The following is a 22,044-nucleotide window of genomic DNA, read 5'->3' as shown; positions in this document are numbered from 1 at the left end:
CAAGTCAATAATTCTCAAACATCATCATAATCTCAAAACATCAAAACATCTCATAATTTCATCATTATTTAAAACAGTTTTAGAAAAGCTCTTAAACTGTATACTCAAAATAATGCCCACCTGAAGACCTTACTCAAAATCTCCCGTCAAAGTGGAGTTACTTACTACCTTGCTCTGCTCGTGTCTTCAGGGATCATCATCATCATCGAAGGTTCATGTCATAAAATGAATCTCGATTAGAAACTCTTTGACTAATTCTCAAGCTTTAACCCATGCTCTATCTCATATTCTATCTCCTTACTCATCTCTACATAAACTCTCCACTCATCACACATCCTTCAGTTCAAGGATAGGTTTCAAGAAAATCATGGTTCTAAGTCTCGATTTATCTCTCATATAAGGCTCGTCTAATCTCATTCAAACACATAGGCAACACAATCACATAAGGCACAATAGCAATCACAATCAAACATCATCAAAACATGCTCTGTTTATACACTGACTCAACTTCAAAATTTAAACTGTTCTAACTCCGACATCTCCTGGACTCGAGACTCATACCGAAAGAAATATATTTGAGTCTAGTTTCATTTAAAAAAAATTAGAGTCAAAAACTCCAAGTGGTTCGAAAGATATGACATTTTTACCACGATCTACCATTTCTGGCAGTTTTGTGCACCGAAAGTTACAATTTTTGAAAAAAATAGTAAACGTTGTCTAACTGGGCTCCACTTTGGTGGATATCTAGCTAACATAATAAGGTTGATACCATAAAAATTTGGAAAGCTAGATCACATAGGAAGCTACTGAAATAAATAACTCTTTCCCCTGTTCTCTAAAATTCTCGGTAATAATGTGCAGTTTAGGTTTTTCATTTTAAAGAAACATCAAACGAAGTTTAAATGGCTTGAAATTTTACCAGGGTACTCAAGACTCATGGAGAGACTTGCTATAAAATTTTCAAAGCTATTAGACATCGACAAACAATCGATCACAGTAGGTCAGTAGGCCTACGAAATTTCCCCAATTTGGACTCAAAACTCATATATCTCAAAAACATCTCTATCTTGAATACAACATCATAATTCTCAACAACAAACTCATACCAAAACTCATTTCATCACTTCTAATCATCAATCTAAACCATCACTTAACATCAAAGCATGCTCAAGAACTCATATAACCACTCAAATCTTCAAATCAACTCAAGAACTCATATTCGTTATCACTCATTTCTAATCATCATTTTAATCCATCAACTATCATAACTACAATCTCCTAGGCTCATTTTATACTCGAATCCTTACTTTCTTCATGAACTTCAACTTGAATTAGGAGTTGTTTTAATACTCTAATCATCTATATACATGCTCATAAAGCTTAGATATAAGTAGATTCATGTGTTTAGAAGCTTACTCTTATGTTTTGTGTAGAGAAAAGTATAACTCCATCTTCATGATTCCTAGCTCAAACCTTCAACCCAGCTTTTGTTCTATGGATTTAAGAGTGTTTTCAGCTAGATTTAATCGATGGTTATGGGATACAAGTAGCTTACAAAGCTTTTTACTAGCTCATCAATGGCGTTGGATAATGACAGTCGAGAGAGGAGAGAGAAAAGAGAGAGGAAAGGGACGTCTGTTATGGGGGATGAAAGAGAAAGGTGTTATTTATATAACCCCATTTACTTAGCCATCAAGTATTGGATAATTAACACATGCTTAATTATCCACTTGCATAAAATATCTTATCCGTTAACAATGTTTATCCACTTGCTTTGACTCCTCTCTCTCAAAAGTAGGTTCCGCACTAGAGCAGAGAAATGCTCGCCAGAGGAATGCATTCTCTGTCAGGGCAGAGGAATGACTTCCCCTCTGTCTGGGCAGACGAATGCCTTCGCCTCTGGCATAGCAGAGGACTGACTTCCCCTCTGTCTGGGCAGACGAATGCCTTCGCCTCTGGCATAGCAGAGGACTGACTTCCCCTCTATCTGGGCAGACGAATGCCTTCGCCTCTGGCATAGCAGAGGACTGACCTCGCCTCTGTCTGGGCAGACGAATGCCTTCGCCTCTGGCATAGCAGAGGACTGACCTCGCCTCTGTCTGGGCAGACGAATGCCTTCGCCTCTGGCATAGCAGAGGACTGACTTCCCCTCTGTCTGGGCAGACGAATGCCTTCGCCTCTGGCATAGCAGAGGACTGACCTCGCCTCTGGCATAGCAGAGCTCGCAAGCCAGAGCAAAACTCCCAGGCCATAGCACAACTCCAAGGCCAGAGCTCGGCTACAAACCATCGAAAGAAAAGACATTTTTAACTTCATCAACGTTCATCCATCATCTCTATACATCCTTATTTCCTTATTTCATTCACTAGTTCTTCAACGAAAAATACAATAGCTCAAACTATTGGAATATCTCATCTCATCATAAACTTATTAATATATATATATATATATATATCTCAGTAAAATATTTCTCATAAAATACTGATATGCAAAAATAATAATAGATGTATGCTATTTCCCGATTTAAAAATAATCTCGTTCTCCAAAATCTCGAATATAATCCGTGTTAACATAACACAAAACAAATCATACTCACATCATCATAACAAGTAGTCACGCAGACAATCACTCAAACCATCTCAGGTAAAGCAATCAACAATCATCTCTCAATTAGATCATCTCTCAGATCGACTCTCCCTTCTATAGGGTTTCTCACTCACTTATCTCAACTCTATTCTTAATCAGATGTTCTTATTAACCATAGGACAATTAATCTCACAGATACCTCTGTACCCGTTATCAGGACAATTAATCTTACAGATACCTCTGTATCCGTTATCGGGAAAAATAAAATATGCTCTTTTCTCAATTCAATCAGCAACTCGTTTTCTCAAACTGCTCACTCTCTATCATCATCATTGATTCTATCAGACTCATATCTCCATCTAGAAGAATAATTCGTCTCATCAAAATAATGTAACTCTAATACTCAATATCTCTATTTATCATCATACTCCATCTTATTTTAATTATAATCTCATATCTCAGCACCGTAGTACTCTCTGTAGTGTCTCGACACTACTACTACTCATAAAAGTACGGGGTGTTACAGCTCTTGTTATTACTCTTCCAGGAAATAACAAGTATCCATAACTAGTAGACTTGTGCTGAGGGGCAGGACTAAGATCTTATAAATAAAAGGGTGAAACTACCTTTTTTTATTTAAAAAGCAAGTTTGAGCGGATAAAATTGTATTTTTACACATAAAAGATGAGGAAAATACAAAATGCATGTAATAACAATAAAAGAAATTGTCCCGAAGGATGGCTGAGGCATGCGTGGCTTGCTTATGCTCTCTAGGTCCACCCAGACCAATCAATGCAAAAACTTGTGTGCAACCCAAATAATTATCCTCAACTTGCTTATGTTCTTTCAAGGTTCGTCTTCCCTGCCTAAGGACCACTGAACAGGGCATGTTTTAGAGCATCTCCAATACAAGCAATTTGATTCATATTCAAAACTAGCTTACATCATTCTTGGCATAACATAACGTACATAATAGGTGCTGCCAATCAGAAATGATTAGAAGCCGAGCTGGATTCAGACATGGTTGATTCCAACAATATTCAAATCAGTATAACTGAGATAGGGCTCCGAACAGAGCGATTGGGAGAAGTCCATTTCAAGAATCCTTCAAGGAACGTGATGTTCGGAGCAGACGCGAGTCGCTTGAACGTAACCTCGTACTGCAGCTTCTGGTTTATCTCTGAGAACTTGAGCGTGGTGGGCTCCACACGGACATCAACGCCGCGTGGTGGGGAGATTTCCACGTCGTAAGACGAGGCAGCTTCGCCAACGTTGGTGACGGTCCTGGTGTAAACCTGGGAAGTTGAACTGCCACTGAAAACGATAGAAAACGAAGGATAGTTTAGCTGAGCTTCCGCTATGCTCGATTCCACCGAGCAATTCACCCGCCGCTGTAGAAACGTCCCCACTTGGCGGTTGGTGTAGTTGAGGCCGCACAGGTAAGAAAGGTAGTCTTGGGGCTGGATGTCGTAGATGAGCCCCGGATCATTAGCTCTTGAGGGATTCACATGGCCCGACCCCGTGGCGAAGATGTCGGCCGGGAGAAACTTCTCGTCCTCTATCGGGTTATGAGCGAGGTTGACGACGTCTGCAGTGGTCATCATGGCCGACTTGATTGCGGCAGGAGACCAATCAGGATGCGCGCTCTTCAGCAGAGCCGCCACGCCGCTCAGGTGCGGGCACGACATTGAGGTACCAGAAACTATGTTGAAGGTTGATTTTGTGTTGGTGTTGTTTTCCACAGAGGTAGGCCATGCTGCAAGAATGTTGACTCCAGGGCCTAAAATGTCAGGCTTCAAGATTCCAAGGCTCGGAAAGTTAGGCCCCCTGGAAGAAAATGCAGCGACGACTGGTGCACGGTCATCGCCGATCAGGGTGCCTTGGAAAGAAATTGTGGCGGTGGGCTTTGCCGTTGAATTTATGTAAGCTATGATCTTCAATCCGTCTGCATAGCCGACGTGTGTAGTTGGAAGGACGTGGGCTTCAGCTAAAGTGGTGTTTGCACGTCTCTCAGTGTTTATGAGAATCATGCCGGCACCACCACCACTCTTCACTGCTGCGCCTTTTTCGATTCTTGGTAATACACCTACTTCGCACACCACTATCTTCCCCCGGATGTCGCTTCTGCTCAGTGATTCGTTGAAGCAGTAAGGTGCAAGATCATCAGAAGTGTTGAGAAACCCTGCATAAACAAGAGGGAAGAGCTTTCGTGGGAAATTTTCTGGTTGAAAAGCTGACTCCCCGTCAAATTGTTGGTTGTTTCCAAGCACTGCTTTTGCACTCAGTTTTCTGTCTATAGTGCTTGCTCCAACCGTGAGAATCCATGGTGACCCGTTTTTCACATAGGAGAGATATGGGCCATCGTTTCCAGCCGAGCAGCTAACGAAGATGCCCTTCTGCATCGCGCTAAATGCACCAAGAGCAGTAGAATCTTCATACAAGGTTTCTGTGTGCAAGCCTAGAGAAATTGATAGCACATCCACTCCATCTTCAATAGCTGCATCCATTCCAGCCACGATATCAGCTTCACCACAGCATGCTTTGTAGATGGCCAGATGAGCATGTGGTGCAACGCCAGAAGCGGTGCCGTTGGCACTGCCAAATACATTCGCGCCTTGTACAAAGCTCCCAGCAGCAGTGCTTGCGGTGTGAGTGCCATGGCCGTCATCATCAAGGGGGCTCTGGTCTTCAGCATTGAAGTACCTTGCTCCAATGATTTTGTTGTTGCATGTCGTGTGATTGAATTGGCACTTCCCCTTCCACTTGGCCGGTGGAGGCGGCATTCCTTCGTCGCTGAAAGAAGGATGCTCAGGTAGCACTCCGGTGTCCAGCACTCCTATAATCACACCTTTACCATAGTTGGAGTCTTTCCAGAAGCCCATGTTCTGGTTCAACCCCAAGAGATTGAGAGAATGTGTTGTATGCAGGGATGCTAATTTCTGAGGTCGTGCTGAGACGAATCCCTTCTTCTTCTCCATATCTTTCACCTTATCGGGTGACAGCCTAGCTGCAAATCCCTTAAACACGTGGCTGTAGGAGTAAACAAGGCGCGCCTCATCTTCACTCGAGCTTGCAGTGGTAGCCGGGAGAAAAGAGCGGTACCAGCTCTCCAAATCTTCGGATTGAGACGTGAGGTGTGCTGTGTGCATCAGGTGCCTCAACATGAACAATGTAGGTTTGTAACCTGTTTTTGTTTGGTATTTCAGATGCAAATTTGGGCAGTCTAGAGATGCAGAACATGCAAATAATAGTAATTGTAGTGGATAGTAATGCCATGTTTAACAAATGTGAAAAGCTGGAATTCTGTTGTGTGTCTATGATGGATTCCTCTTCATCTACTTCTTATAGGAGCCATATTGTGTCTAACGTGTGGCTAGCATCTTCGAACGACTTATCTTTTCCAAGTCAAGCCCTTGAAACTTTTCCACGAAGTTTTGTCTTGGGTTAAAATTAAAAATAGGGTTAATTGCCCCTAAATTCACCATCTTTCCTTAAATTCTATAATTGCACATCACTTTTAAAATCCGCCCCTAAATACGCCACCTTTCCTTGAATTCTACAATTGCACATCACCTTTAAATTCGCTCCAAAATACATCACCTTTATATTTTTTTCTGTTTTTGCACATGACTAAAAAATCCTCAAGAAATAAATTAAAGTGTTAATTTATAAATTTAAATATCTTTTTAGCAGCGGAAATATAATAAAATAAAATTATTTATTTAGTTTTATAAATTCCTACTTGTTCTCTTATATATATTTATGAGTGGGGGTGGGGTAACTAGTTTATAAAAGGGTTAATTATGTTTTGTGCCCCAAAATTTTATTTCTATTAAAAAAAATTCAAAATTTCAATGTTTTCACAAAATATCTCTAATTTTTATTTTTTATTCACAATACCCCAACTTTCAGCACTTTCTAAAAAATCTAAAAAAATGCCCCCAACTACTTTCGTTTTCTATTCAAAACCCTCCAACTTTCAATTTTTTTTTAAAAATTGCCCCATTATATAAATGGGGTTATTGCCCCTAAATACATGAACTATGACCAAATTCTAGTTTATAACACCACCTTTAGATTTTGCCCCATAATTCATCACCTTTCAATTTTTTCTGGAATCTCCCATGGCCAAAGTTTGGAATATTCAAAAATAACCCCATTATAAAATTCTTTGTACTTTGACCCCTAAAACTTTTGGTTTTGGACTAAAAGACAATTTATACCTAAAACATGTATAAGATTGGGCTTGAATGGTATATCGCCTGGAAACTTTCCTCGTGCCCGATAGATTACCTGGTAATCTGGGTCTGGACTGTGAGACAACGCCACGTACTTTCGAGCAAAAAACAGTTTAAAAGATCCTTGTTTAAAATGGTATCAGAGCGGGTTTTTATAGAGGAATTATGTAATTTTTAATTTATTTTATTATTTACCCATGTGGGAGGAGACTCCATTTAAAGTTTATGGATCCGGACGAGTGTCCGAGATGTGTACACTACAGGAACTCTCTCCAAAATCTGGAGATAGAAACCAGTCGCTTCATAAGCGATCTTAGATGGAATAATCGAGTCCTCGTTACCAACCTACGACGAGGAGAAGATATCGAGCTGATTCGCGATATCATCGCGAGTATCCAAGGTTATCATGAGCACCTCATGAGAATGGCCGCTGCCAGAATGGCCATTGAACGAAGGAGAGACGAGGCCCATTGGTCGCACGATTGATGGAACCAAAAGACAAAGCAGGAGTAGTCTATCCAGGCTACCAAAAGATCGAGCCAAGCTCTTCCGACAACGTCAACTTGCGGGAGATCCAAAAAACGGTGGAATATTATGGCGTCAAGCTATACGATCTACCGATGGAGCTAAGCAGAATATCACTCAAACAAGAGGAAATATTAACCCTCTTGCGTGATATCCAGAAAAGAATGGAGGAGATCGAAAGGCGAAAACCATGTTCCGGAAAAATTCGGAATCAATGGTCCAAAGACCCGACGTCTACATCTCTATTCGATGCAACACCCAAAGAGTTGCGGCCGGAAGACATAATCCGAATCATGAAAGGCAAATATCATGGATAGCCTTGACAGGATCGGATTAGAAGATCTACAAGAGTTAGCAGAATCTTTTGCTAACCTCAATATGGTGGAGCTAAAGATGAACCAAGGAGATGAGGTTCCCAAAACAGAGCCTCAAGAAGAAGGATCGTCAAAGAAGGGGTCAGCTCAAGACGATGCAAGCCAGTTCCAACGAACCAGGCGACGGAGGCCTCAGATGCAGGATACACCTGTAGGAAAGGTCACACTGGAACCAATCCATCCATACGGATTGATTCTCAACCTTGACGAAGCCAGTTTCAAAGAATGGGAGGGTCTCATCGACGAATGGGCTTCATCTTTAAAGGTCGTGATTGCCACAATTGATTACGACAAAAAAGAATTTGCCAGAGTCTTCGAAGCTAGTTTGGCGGGCATGGCAAAACAATTCTGGGAAAAACTTGAAGTTCCGACCAGGGAGGAATTGTTTAGTAGCACGTCCTTATATGACATCATTAAGGAAATTACTAAACAAATTAAAATCCATTTCTTGGGAATGGGTTTTTTCGAAGGATCCGCAGAGGAGAAACGCAAGAAATATCAACAGGCACTTTACAATCTAAGGTTGATAGTGCTAGAGCTAAAAGCTCTCAATGAATTTCTGCGTCTGTACACCCTATATGTTCATATGGGGGAAGTTGAAGATCAGACGGCTATGGACCTCTTCTTTCCAAAGCTTCCAAGTCCATGGAGGGAAATGCTCATCAATGAGTATGTTTCACCAGGAGGATATCCACTTGACAGTGCTTCGAGGAGGATGTCTTATGTTCACAAGAAGCTGTCCGAATGGTGCCAGAAGGCGGCGGACCAGAGGAATCTCAAGAGATTGAGAAGACTCAACAAGAAATCCCCATTGATGTGCGACAACATTGATCTTCCAACAGAGATTGGTGCTGAGTTGTTGTATCAAAGGAGGAGCCGAAAGAAACATAGATACCAACCCTATGAAAGAAAGTCCAGAAGGAGTTCTTGGAAGCCAAGAACTATGTGGACCAGACAGAAGGCGCGCTCCTACAAGTCAGGCCAACGGAGCGGACCATCTAGGAACCGATTCTCAAATCAAAAGAGAATCCCGGCGAGAAAAACTTTCAGGCGTACTCAAGCCAAAACAAATGAAAGTTTTAAAGATTGCAACTGCTGGACATGCGGTGCTAAGGGGCATATTTCAACCAATTGCCCAGACAACAAGATAAGGAAATTCGAATCCACACCGGATATCGAAGATGCTATCTACCACCAGGAATTGATACCCGTGTATCGATTCGAAGATATATCCTCGGATGAGAGTATATATGAGCAAGAAGAGATCTTTAGTTCTGAGGATTCGGAGATGTCCGATGGATCAACCGGAGACGAGTCAGACTAAAGAGGAGCAAGAGGTTCACCACACCCAGAAGGAGGATCAGAATGGATTTACCAGCCATTTCCTGATTCCACAAGAAGAGGTGGTGAAGAAGCTCGTGAGAAAACTCAACAGGGAAACTGGAGAGGTACAAACCTACCAAGGGTTTTACAACGGAAGATTGAATCGAGTTTTAAATAGCTTGATTCCATCCAAAAGGAAGCATCATGTCTATTTTGGTGTCACAAACCGAGAAATGGCGCTTCCAATAGAGATTACAAGTAATCAGGTGGAAATCCAGCTGGTTCCTGCCGAATTCATTATGCAGGATCTTAAGAAAATGAAGCCAGAAGTCGCAAGCACGATGAAATGGATTCATATCGGAGCAATTCAGTTGGTAATCAAATCGTCTCTCTCCCCAGGGACAGACCAACCAATTGATGTCGCACTTTGCGACAAAAGGATCAGAGATACTAAAGCTTCAGTTCTTGGGGCATTTTCGGGTAATCTCTATGCCAAAAGGATTATAACCGAGTTCTACCCACAGATCGCTTATAATCTACAAGACTCATCCTTCAGCCGAGCCCTGACCCTCTATCAGGACTACAAAAAGAAGGAGCTTATGACGGGAGGAAATAGGCCATATTCACTGACTTATCAAGTCTCGTATGCCTTATCAAATTCCCATCACACAGAGTTATTTCTGGGAAAAGAATTTATTCAAATTCCAGAAATATTCAAGGAGGTAGCCAAGGCAGTACATCCAAACCGAGTGGAGATTCCTCAGATCGGAGAAATCGACATCGATATTGGAGACAAGGAGGTGCTCAACCATACTCAAAGTCTCAGACTTGGAGCACCAAGGCTATCATTCCAAGGAAATAGGCTAACTTCAGGGCCTATAACAAGGAGTTTCTCTCAATCATATGAGAGAAGGACGATCCAGGAAACACCAGCTCCGGACATGAGAATCAAACTCAAATGTCCCGAATGATGGAGACAAGTTTCCACAAGATTCGATACAACAAGCAGGGAAAACAAGTTTCCTTGCAGTTCGTTGTATTATTTGGCAAATCCAGGAGACAACCGATACATCGGAACTCTGGAGGTTGGAGGTTTTGAAATCCAAACCGAAGGCTAGGCCGGGCAAGAAGCGGATGTCCTGATCTTAGGACGAGATTTCCTTAACAAATATAAACCATGGTCATGGAAATCAGGAGGAATGGAGATCACCATTGGACGCCAAAGAATGATGATCCAATGACCAGCCCATTCTCGATATACATCTCTGTAGGGATGTTATATGAGAAATACAAAGCAGAATATTTTGCTGCTTATGTGGATTCAGGAGCAGGAATTTGTACAGCAAAACGAGGAGTCTTTCCAGCAGAAGTGGAAGAAGATCTACCTCGAATTGCAGGAAGGGATTTCTCCAAAAAGATTTTACTTCTATCAAAGGGGGTAAAACAAACGGAAATATTGATCGGCGGAGCAGGACAGACACCTTGGTACAAGGTCAAGACTCCACCAATTTATTTCCATGATACCGGAGCAGATATATTATTCGGAAATAATTTTCTGCAAAGCTTCAAGAGGTACATACAGGACAATGAAGCCAGGAGGCTTGTGTTCACAACCAATTGTGATCACAAAATCATTGTGCAAAGGCTCAATGGAGCTTTTCATCGCTCAATGCCAATCAAATTCCGCAGCAAGCGTGGTGATGATGGCAGACTCCGGAGACCTCAAATGAAGGATCAACGGAGATTCGGAGAAGTTTTGCTCAAATGCAGAACAGAGGGATTCCCAGATCTCTCCGAGGAAGAAACTCAAATCCTCAAAGTATCCCTGATATCACACAAAGATATCAAGGAAGAAGAACAGGTGTCCATTGCCGACGTCAAAAGGAGGATCCAGAAGTGTTACCACGAGGATCCATTGGCATGGTGGGACAAGAACCAGCTCAGAGCAACCTTGAAAGTCAAAACTGGAAAGGAGCATGAGTTCGTAAGGTTCAGACCTATCCTGATGAACCCTCGAGATCAACAGGATATGATGAGTATAATCAAGGAACACCTTGATTTAAAGCTAATCGAATAAGGAAGATCACCCTACAGCAGTCCTGGATTTCTGGTGAGAAATCATGGGGAGATCAAGCGAGGAAAGCCAAGATTGGTCATTAATTATAAAGGGATTAATGACATTCTTGAGTTCGATGGATATTTCATCCCAAGCAGAGAACACCTTATCAACTGCATCAGAAGTGCACGGGTATTCTCGAAGTTCGATTGCAAATCGGGGTTTTACCAGATTCGCATGGAGGAAGGGAGTAAGAAGTTTACAGCCTTCTCAACTCCACAAGGACATTATGTCTGGAATGTCATGCCAATGGGGCTAGCCAACGCGCCTCAGATATTCCAAAGGAAGATGGATAATCTCTTCAAAGATTATTCTTCGTTTATGTTTGTTTATATTGATGACATTCTTATTGCATCAAAAAACATTCGTGAACATGTTAAGCATCTGGAGATCTTTGCGGATGTTTGTCAACAGGAAGGACTAGTGCTGTCTGAAAAGAAGGCAGTCATTGCCACCCAGAAGATAGAGTTTCTGGGGATCGAAATCGATGAATCCGGAATTATTCTACAAGATCATATTGTGGAAAAAGTCCAGGGTTTTCCGGAGGATCTCAAAGAGAAGAAGCAGCTCCAAAGTTTTCTCGGGGTTGTCAATTTTGCAGGGATGTTTATCAAAAACCTTGCAGAACACAGAAAGGTCTTCAGTCCACTACTGAAGAAAGATGTTCCATTCATTTGGAAGGAGGAACATCGAGAGGGTATGAAGAAGTTGAAAGAGATTTGCAAAAATCTCCCGAAACTTTCAATACCACAAGACAAGGATGACTTGGTCCTCTACACCGACGCAAGTGATTCATGGTGGGCAGCTGTGCTCACAAAGATCACCCCTTATGGAGAAGAACCTTGCAGATACTGTAGCGGTCTTTTCTCCAACGACGAGGCTGTACGATGGCACATAAACGAGAAAGAGTTTTTTGCAGTCAGGAAGGCGTTCAAAAAATGGCCGCTATTCTTACTTGCTAAAAAATTTGTTTTGAAAGTAGATAACACTAACGTTAAAGCTTTCTTAACTAAAAAGATTGAATCTAAACCTGAAAAGGCTAGATTGATTAGATGGCAAGCAGAATGCCAATATTATGATTATGATATTGTCGTTTTGAAATCTGATCAGAATGTTCTTGCAGATTTCCTCACAAGGGATGGAGCTCCCTGAAGTGGAGGCCATCGAGGCAATACAGGGGCAGCTCTTTGAAAGTTTAGAGCTGCTACAACAAGAGTGGCACAAGTGTGTGCTGCATACCAAACAAGCAGGAAAGATACAAGCGGCTGACGAAGCCAAAGTATCTAGCCAAATCGATGTCTGCTTCATGAAGATGTTCAATCTTCAGGAAGTAACCAACAAGCCGCTCTTGCGCGCTGTCCGTGAAAATCGGGCTAAAGCAATGCTTTCCGTACAGGGCGGATTACCTGTAGCAGGGGATTCAAGTACCCCTAGCACAAGTCCTGAGACAATGGTTTCACAGCCAGACTCTCGAGGAAAAGATGTTGTTAAGGGGTCACACCCTGAATCAACATGTCAACCCTCCACCTCTGGGGTAAAAGAGGGAGAGATCAATCTTAGGCCCATGACAGGCCAAGTTAAGGTTGATACTGACTTTATTGAAATTTCTCCTTCTTGGCAGATGTACCAGGACAGGTGGGAGAAACTTCTCACCAAGAAGGGCATTAATCCGGGAAATTGCCGGGTTGATGTTGCCGGAAAATATCCAAGGGTTTGGACGACTCTAGGAGCCAATCCAAACGATGTCAAGGAATGGTATGAGTTTGGGGCTTTGGCCTCAGTTTATACCACCGCCCCAGCCTTCACCGAAATCAAGGGTCTACCAAAATGGATCCAGAAAACGGTGTTCGACACATGGGAGAACAACGAGTCCCTCAAAAGGGGAGATGTTCTGGAATTGTACTGTTTCAGTGCAGCGCCAGAGCCAGTCGGAAAAGGAATCCGTGAAGCTTTTCACTTCATCAAGCTTCGGAGACCTGATACGGGAGCCCTTAACCGGATCAAAGTTCCCGACTTCCAGGCCGCAATCGTCTCAACATTTACGGAGGATCAAATCTCCACTAGACGAGCATGGGGTCTATGGGTCTGTCTCACAGAGATGGACAAAATGAAGTCCAGATTCAAGTTCTATCAAAGCTCGGATCTGGGAACGTTCCTAGTTAATACCATGACAGGAACAACAACTCCTTTTGCCGAACAATCTTTCGAGAAGAAACGGCTAATGTTGTGGGAGAACAAGATCGCGGGGAGCCAGGAGACTCGTCGCAAGTTTTGCAACATGGCTCATCTGGGCCATTGGATTGAGAAAGTCTGCGATCAATGCTCATCGCAGAAGGAGCCAGAATTCGGCAAAGGATTCTTTCCAAAGCCGGATAAAAGAAGGTTCCGGTCTGATGAACATGACAAGCATCAGACTCCAAAGGGAAGGACACCTCGGGCACCAAAAAAGTAAGGTGGCCGACAAAGCTTAGTGAATCATGTGATTCACAGCAGGGATCGCACCCACAAAAGAAACGACAAAAGTGGGTGGAAGAACAGGAGGACCACTCACCAAACAATCCAGGACAAAAGTGAGTGGAGGGAAAAGCAGCCGGCCCCTACCAGCATTATCACAAGACGATAAAGCAAGGGTCCAGCACCATGAGATGCCACCAACAAGTGTCGGCAATAATGGCCAACAAAAGAAGGTGGATGTCACATTCAAAGCAAGCTGGCCACGAAGATGGAATCCGAGGCCAACAACCAAGCAATTATAGAGGGATTCAGACCTCTATATAAACCCAAGTGCTGGAGAGAAGAAGGATCATCGGAAAAATCACAACTCATTTTCACAAAACATTTTCTCTCTCTAGAAAAATTATCTTTGTATTTCTTTTAATTCTTGTTTTCAAAGTATTTTCGTTTTTAGTTTAGTTTCCTTTTATTTTTATGTACACAAGTATTAGCTACTATGAGTAGCTAAACAAGTTAGTCTCCTCCCTTGGGGAGTATTTTATGAAATAAATTAAATTTTATATAATTCCTCTATAAACGCTTAGTTTTTGTCCAACTATTCCGGGTTGAGTAAAAATATTTTCTTTATTTTTCCAACATATTATTTAGTCGGCACTTAGTGAAGGAAAAGGGTTGCAACCATCTCTTGCGAGTGTGTGGTTGGTGCGTGCCGGATGGGCAGACGAGCCGTAAAACGCAACAAGACCGATTCCTGAAGAAGACCAGTCGACAAAGGTATAATGTTGGTTAAATTTAAGATTTATTTCGAAGTGTTACGGAAGCATGTTGGGCCTGATTAATTGTTAAATTGTTTTAGAAATCATAATAAAGGTATTTTGTCTTGGTTTGTATATGTTGGGGTTATTCTGCAATTTTGATTATTTTGGGGTAGTTTTAGAATTTTCAGAAAATAGTCATGGGAGAAACTAGAAGAATCATAAAGGTGGTGTATTATGGAGCAAAAACTAAAGGTGATGTTATATTCTAGAAAATTGGGAAAGTTGATGTATTTATTGGCCAATACCCCTATATAAATTATGGAAACAAAATAATGAGCTATCTTGCCGAATTCTTATATAGGTGAAATATTTTTTTTTCAACTCACCTAATAAACCTACTTGTTCTCTTATATTTATGTTTAGGCCTCTGGAGAATACCATGAGGCAATAAAATCCACTTTTCCTACAATAAAATCTATTTGTCCAACAGTGGTCGAAACAAAAATATATGTTTCTTTCAAACATTTATTTTATTGTAAATAAAAAATGTTTCTTTCAAACTCATTATATTATTCATGTGGTTTTGATTATTGTAACTCTAAATTCCAAATTATATCGAATTCGTGTGAAATTTATTAAAATAAAAGTTTCATTTTATTTTCTTAATGTCATGACTTGTTTATTTTTTTAATTCAAGTTCTTTTTAAAAATTTATTAGAGAATTTATTTCTTTACGAAAATACTTATTTATATATATATTATATATATATATATATATGATTTTAAACTTTATAAAAAAATTTATTTTATTATATTTCCGCTGCTAAAAAGATATTTAAATTTATAAATTAACACTTTAATTTATTTCTTGAGGATTTTTTAGTCATGTGCAAAAACAGAAAAAATATAAAGGTGATTTTATTTTGGGGCGGATTTAAAGGTGATGTACAATTGTAGAATTCAAGGAAATGTAGTGTATTTAGGGACGAATTTTAAAGGTGATATGCAATTGTAGAATTCAAAGAAATGTGGTGTATTTAGGGGCAATTAACCCTTAAAAATATTTAGTGGCTAGCATCTTCGAACGACTTATCTTTTCCAAGTCAAGCCCTTTTGCTAATATTGCTCCGATCCTTTCTGAGCTTGATTGCCTTTATCCGAGTTCGGCGTTTTGGTGTAAATAATTTAAATGGTGGGCCATTGTTCCTTGTGAGAGTTTCACCTTCAAACATTACGTAGTCAAGAAGGTGAATCCATTTTACTCCATCCGTCCCACAAAATTTGAGTGTCATTTCTTTTCGGGTTATCTTGCGAAGCTTGAGCACTTTTATGACAAAACTTTTTTCCTTTATTTATATTTTTACTTTTCACATACCACACTTAACATACAAAATACTAACTCCTTAAAATCCATGTCAAAAAGAAATTGCTCAAACTTCGTGGGACGGAGGGAGTAATTAATTAAGCAGAAAGATCGTATGTTGTATGTATTATTTAGAAACAATTGGGCCGAATGACCCTATTCAACATACAATATCAAATTTTGTCCACCATTTGAAAAAACATAAATTTTGGTCATTTTTTGTATGTCATGACTATTCTACCATTCTCTCTCTCTCTCCTCTCTCTCTCCAGCGGCTCCTCTCTCTTTCTCATCTCCCTCTATCTGCTCCAGCGGCTCCTCTCTCTTTCTCATCTCCCTTTCTCTCTCTCTCTCTCTCCAGCGGCTGCGCGGCAGCGGCGCCGAGCTTGGAGAATTCGTCGGAGCTCTCGCGGCGGTGGTGGAGGAGATCCTCCCTCTCTCTCTCTCCAGCGGCTGTCGCTCTCTCCTCTCTCTTTCTCATCTCCCTCTCTCTTTCTCCAGCGCGCGGCGGCGGCAGATCTGGTCTGATGAGGCGGCGGCGGTGGATCTGATCTGATCGTTGCGCCGCCTCCTCCATCGGCAGATCTAATCTCCTTCGATTTCAGCCATGGCAGATCTGATCTGATCTGTGTGTTGCACGTATGGCACTTATGGGACTATTAGTGCCATAAGTGTCATAAGTGCACACTTCCCCCTAGGGTTTAGATATTCCGACCATTTAGTGTTTAGATTATCCATTTGAGGTTTAGATGTTCCATTTAGGGTTTAGATTATCCATTTAGGGTTTAGATGTTCCATTTAAGGTTTAAATGATGTTGTTGTTTCTGTATTTGTGCTGCACGTATGGCACTTATGGCACTATTAGTGCCATAAATGCCCAAAATGATTATTTTACTTGGTTTTATTTTGGATTTCCGTTGGCACTTATGGCACTAATAGTGTCATAAGTGCCAACGGAAATCCAAAATAAAACCAAAGTAAAATTTTGGCACTTATGGCACTAATAGTGCCATAAGTGCCTAACCCGACCCGGCACGCGACCCACGTGCCTGATCCTATCCGGTCCGCCTCATTAAGGGTAAAAACGTCCAAATCAATAAAAATGACCAAAATTTGTATTTTTTCAATGTGTGGCCATAAATTGTGTTTTATGCTTCATTTTGACTATTTCAAAATTTTACTTTATTATTTATGTTATTTTATTGAATTATAGCAAATGATAAAAATATATTCCTTTCGTCCCAATATTCATGGCTCGTTTCTTTTCGGCACGAGTATTAAAGAAAGTTATATTAAGAGAAAAGTTGTATGACCCACATATTTAATGTTATTGTTAATAGATCTTAAATATTTTAATAAAAGAAAATCTCAATTTCCTCCAAAATTTTGTTGTTGCCGCAGGGCAGCTCAACACCGGTGAAATTTTTTGAGTAAAAAACAAAGTAACAAAGCAACACAAATAAAGCAATCAATCCTAATTTTTGGGGTGAAAAACAACAAAAATGAGGGATGAGGGAAAATGGGCAAGGGAAATGCCAACGGTGGCAGCCAGAGCTATTGTTGGTTGTCCAATAGGAATAGGGATGAGGTAAAAAGGGTAGCGCGCTGGTAGTTGTTGTTGACTTTGTGAGTTCAAGAAAGAGATGGGAAGGACTTGACGATGACCGCCTTAGGGTTGTGTAGTCGGCAAACTTCGAGTAAAGAGAGGGACGTTAAAGGGATTTAGGGATCTAAGGTTTGGGGAAAAGAGGCGTTGGCGGCAGCTGAAATAGAGGGTGGGAGAGGGAGAGAGATGTGGATTGAGGGTGAGGCAATGACAATGACTTAATATTGTTGTTCACTGGAGACTTAGAAGAAAAAGTGGCGGCGACGAGGATAGCTGCACGTCGGAGAGAGAGGCATTAATCGACCGATAAGTAAGTTTTGTCGGTGGTCTGTGAGAGACGAGCGAGGGACTCGTTCTGTTAGATTCAAATAGAAGGGAGAGGTTGAAAGGTCGAGCGAGGAGGCAACGTGAAGGGTAGAGGAGGGAGGGCGGCGACGGCGGCGCGAGGGTGGAGGCGGGAGGGCGGAGGCAGCGAGAAGGTGAAGGCACGAGGGCGGCGAAATGTGGAGAAGAGAAGGGAGGCGCAAAAATGTGGAGAGAGAAAGATGGATACTTTAATTAGGGTTTATAATGGTTTAGTAGGTATATATAGGTGGATTAAATTAATGCTAAACAAGTTTTTGGGATAGCCCAAAAAGGAAAACATGCCATAAATATCGGGACGAAGGAGTGATATTTATTATATATATTTAACTTTTTAATTAGCAAATTTGATCTATTTGATTCTATAATTATAGTAAACCTCTTTAAAATAATATTCAAGTCTTGAAAGCCAACAGATATCACGACAGGTTTATTGAGTGGATTGCGGTGATTTTCCATTCGGCGAGGCTATCTATTCTCTATAATGGGAGACTCAGCGGTTATTTCAATTGTTCTCGTGGAGTTAGGCAGGGAGACCCACTTTCTCCTATTCTCTTGGGTATTGCTGAGGATGTGCTTAGTCATATTTTTATGGTGTGCGTGCAGTCGGGACATCTTAAACCTGTGGGCTTTAGCAAAGCTACTAATTTTCCTACACATCTGTTTTATGCGGATGATATCATCCTGTTTGGTAAAGCTTCTATTCGTAATGCTCGCAAGATGAAAGATTTCTGGATTACTACGAGTCGATTTCTGGATAAATTTGCAGTGCTGAAAAGTCGCACGTTTACTTTGGTAAGGGTGTTGCTATTAGTATATGAACTGAAATGCGTTTCTTAGCAAAAAATAACAATTCTTTTATGAGACCTACCTTGATGTATTTAGGGCATCGATCACGGTGAAAGAAACAAGTTGGAAGTTCATCAATTTTTCTCTCCTTTATTCCTATGCTTCTCCCTCAAATTCTCTCTCCAAATTAATTCTTCCTATCTTTTCTTACAATTTCTAAACAAAAATAGGTAAATTTGGGTGGGTTCATAACGAAGGTAATCGGATACAAGCAATTATAGCAGCAAAGTATTATTGAATGCATCATTATTTGTGAGATAAATTGATGTTATCAATTTCAACAAGAAATCAATACGTATCGAGAAAAAAACAATTGACTCAAGTAGAAGATTTTAATTAAACTAGTGTATAACCCGTCGAAATTCGACGGGACTTTAAATTATGATTTAAATTATTTGTGTTATTTTTATATAATCCCTTCGTCTCAGTAGAATAGTCTTGTTTCTTTCCAACACATAAATTAAGAAACTTGTTTTTTGAGTGTAAAAGTGTGTAAAGGTGTATAAGGCCACAGTGTTTATAGTGTAAAATCATTACAAAAAATAAAAACATGACTATTTTAGCGGGATATCCCGAAAAGGAAAACATGACTATTAGAGTGAGACGGAGGAAGTATAATTATTTTTAATTAATTTAACTTGATGTATTAAAGTTTATTTTATATTAATCTCAACTATATTCGGCAATTAAATGTTAAATTTTTTGCTAAAATAATAAAAATTACCCTTTTATATAAATTTTGTAGTATAATTTTTCTATATTGACGGATAAAAGTTAATCTCAACTTTATAAGACCAGAGGATCATCAAGATCTCGAAAGAGAATATTTGACTTTTGAACGCCAAACTTTTGAGCATTATCTCGTCTGTACCCTGAAACACTATATCTGACTTTTATGAGTCAATCGTTTGAACATCACTATCTAATGCTTTAAATATCATAACTCACTTTTAAACATTATTTTCATTAGGAGCTTTAAAGACCAAGACTAACTTGTGAGATTATACAATCTGAAACTTATAAGATCATAACTTACTTACAAACATTACCTTGTATGGAGCTTGAAAAAACATAACAGAGTTATGTGCATCATCTCATTTGGAGTTTAAAATACCTTAACTAAGTTTAATTCAAGCATCATTTCGTTTGGAGTTTGAAAGAATAAAACTGGCTAGTAAGCATCATCTTGTTTGAAGTTTGAAAGACCATAACTAAGTTCTGAGAATCATCTCGTCTAAGGCTTAAAAAAATTGATATGAGATTCAAATTATATCATATCAATTTATATGAGAATATTTATTTATCATAACTATTCTCTATCTTATGTGGCACTCTCACAATTTAATATTTGCTTCACCCTCAGTTATGCATTATATGACAGTTTACATTTGTTTTCATCTATTCCTTATTGAGTTTATACAAACTTCATCAATTCATAACCGAAATAAAAGGCTCAATCTCCATGAATACATTAGCTCATCTATCTTTCCCATGTTGATATTCTATTAAATTTAATCATTGAAAAAAAATTAGATAAAGAAATACTTGTAATATGTATTTAAAATAAATAGTTTTCCATATTTTTTTTATAGTTGCAATAGTTTTTCACAGTAAATTTATATTAAACTTCATAATACAAATTCTAAAAAAAAATTAAATAGATTTCAATATTTGCAAACCTAAATAAAAGTATAGACGTTTTTGAACTAATAGCTTCATCAATTGATTGTTCATTTTTTTTCTAAAATAATAAAAATACCCGTTTATATAAATTTTGTACAATTTTTCTATATTTACGAATAAAAGTTAATTTAAGATCTCATATGTCATATAAGCATCATCTCATCTCATCTTTATAAGACCAGTCGATCACCAATAACTCGAAAGACAATATTTGACTTTTGAACGCCAAATTTTTGAGCATTATCTCGTCTGGACCTTGAAACACTATATCTGACTTTTATGTGTCAATCGTTTGAACATCACAATCTGATGCTTTAAATATTATAACTCAAGTCTAAACATTATTTTCATTAGGAGCTTGAAAGACAAGGACTGACCTGTGAGATTATACAATCTGAAGCTTATAAGATCATAATTAACTTCTAAACATCATCTTGTACGGAGTTTGAAAAACCATAACAGGTTTATGCAAGGGCGAAACCAGACTTTTGATTCAGGGGGGTCCAAAAATTTTTTAACGTAACTTTGAAAGTGTGGCAAAATAAATCACTCATCTTTTATAATTTTTGCAATTTCATCCCCCAATTTTTTCGATTGTCGAATTGTTAACTTAAAGTTTGTGTGAATTATTTCTCCATGTAATATTCATGTTACGATGTATTTTTCAATAAAATTACTACATATTGAAAATTATGGTGCAAATACAAGATACAGTCTCCTTCTAATTTGGAAAAAAAATTAATTGAAATTGTACGAAACGACATCGTTTAGGCCTCACAAAAACGACGTCGTCTTTACTAATCCACGTAAGTTGCAATTCAACACTCTGAAGATCTAAAAAAAAATAGGGGACGTAATTGAAAAAATTAAAAAAATAGTGATTTAATTCTCCACAGTCAAAAGTCATGTTAAAATTACAAATTTGAAATAGTTTGTGATTTTATTTGCAAAAATCTCATAAAACTTTGTAAGATAAAGTAACTTTCAATATCAAATTAAAAAAATAAATCTCTAAAATCCAATCCAATCCAATCATGATATGTATAAATTAATTATGTGTTCACTTCTTCAAAACGTCTTAACTCTAAATATTGCATACCAATTACAGTTTAAAATAGCTCAACATAATAATAATGTAGATAAAATTATATATTTTTTATTTTTAATATAAAATTACGAAAATACCCCTACTATTTTTGAAAATCCCAGGGGGGGCCAGTGACCCCCCTACCCCACCCCTAGCTCCGCCCCTGGGTTTATGTGCATCATCTCATTTGGAGCTTAAAATAACATAATTGAGTTTCACATATCATTTTGTTTGGAGTTTAAAAGAATAAAACTGGCTAGTAAGCATCATCTTATTTGAAGTTTGGAAGACCATAACTAAGTTTCGAGAATCATCTCATCTAAGGCTTAAAAAAATGATATGAGATTCAAATTATATCATATTAATTTATTTAGTATTTCAATTGGTAAATTTTCATAAAAATCAATGTGTAATTCAACTTTTATAAAAAAAAATATGCAAAATATCTTATTTTATGACCAAAGTAAAATGAATAAATAATTTATTTAATCACTGGTATTTAATTTTAAAAATAAAATTAAAGAATTTTTTATTTAACCAAATAAATTTGATCAACTTGAATTGACAAAGCAATTCAAATAGTATTAATCTCAATCATTCCACTAATTAAATTTGAAATTTTGGGTTGGAGAGTAAGAGCATCCTTTTATATAGATTTAATTTTGGTGAAATCTCATAAAAAATCATCGTGGGATGAGAAAATTTAGATAAATAAGAAT

At 39.0% G+C, this 22,044-nt stretch overlaps 1 pseudogene; it reads right to left on the bottom strand.

The window, feature by feature from the left end:
* Window positions 1-3,243: 3,243 nt before the first annotated feature.
* LOC131026102 (subtilisin-like protease) lies at window positions 3,244-5,920 on the bottom strand (annotated as a pseudogene).
* Between the last annotated feature and the right edge of the window lie 16,124 nt (window positions 5,921-22,044).

Source organism: Salvia miltiorrhiza, chromosome 1 (genome assembly GCF_028751815.1).
Source record: "Salvia miltiorrhiza cultivar Shanhuang (shh) chromosome 1, IMPLAD_Smil_shh, whole genome shotgun sequence".
Lineage (NCBI taxonomy): Eukaryota > Viridiplantae > Streptophyta > Magnoliopsida > Lamiales > Lamiaceae > Salvia > Salvia miltiorrhiza.
This window is presented reverse-complemented; position numbering and strand designations above follow the sequence as displayed.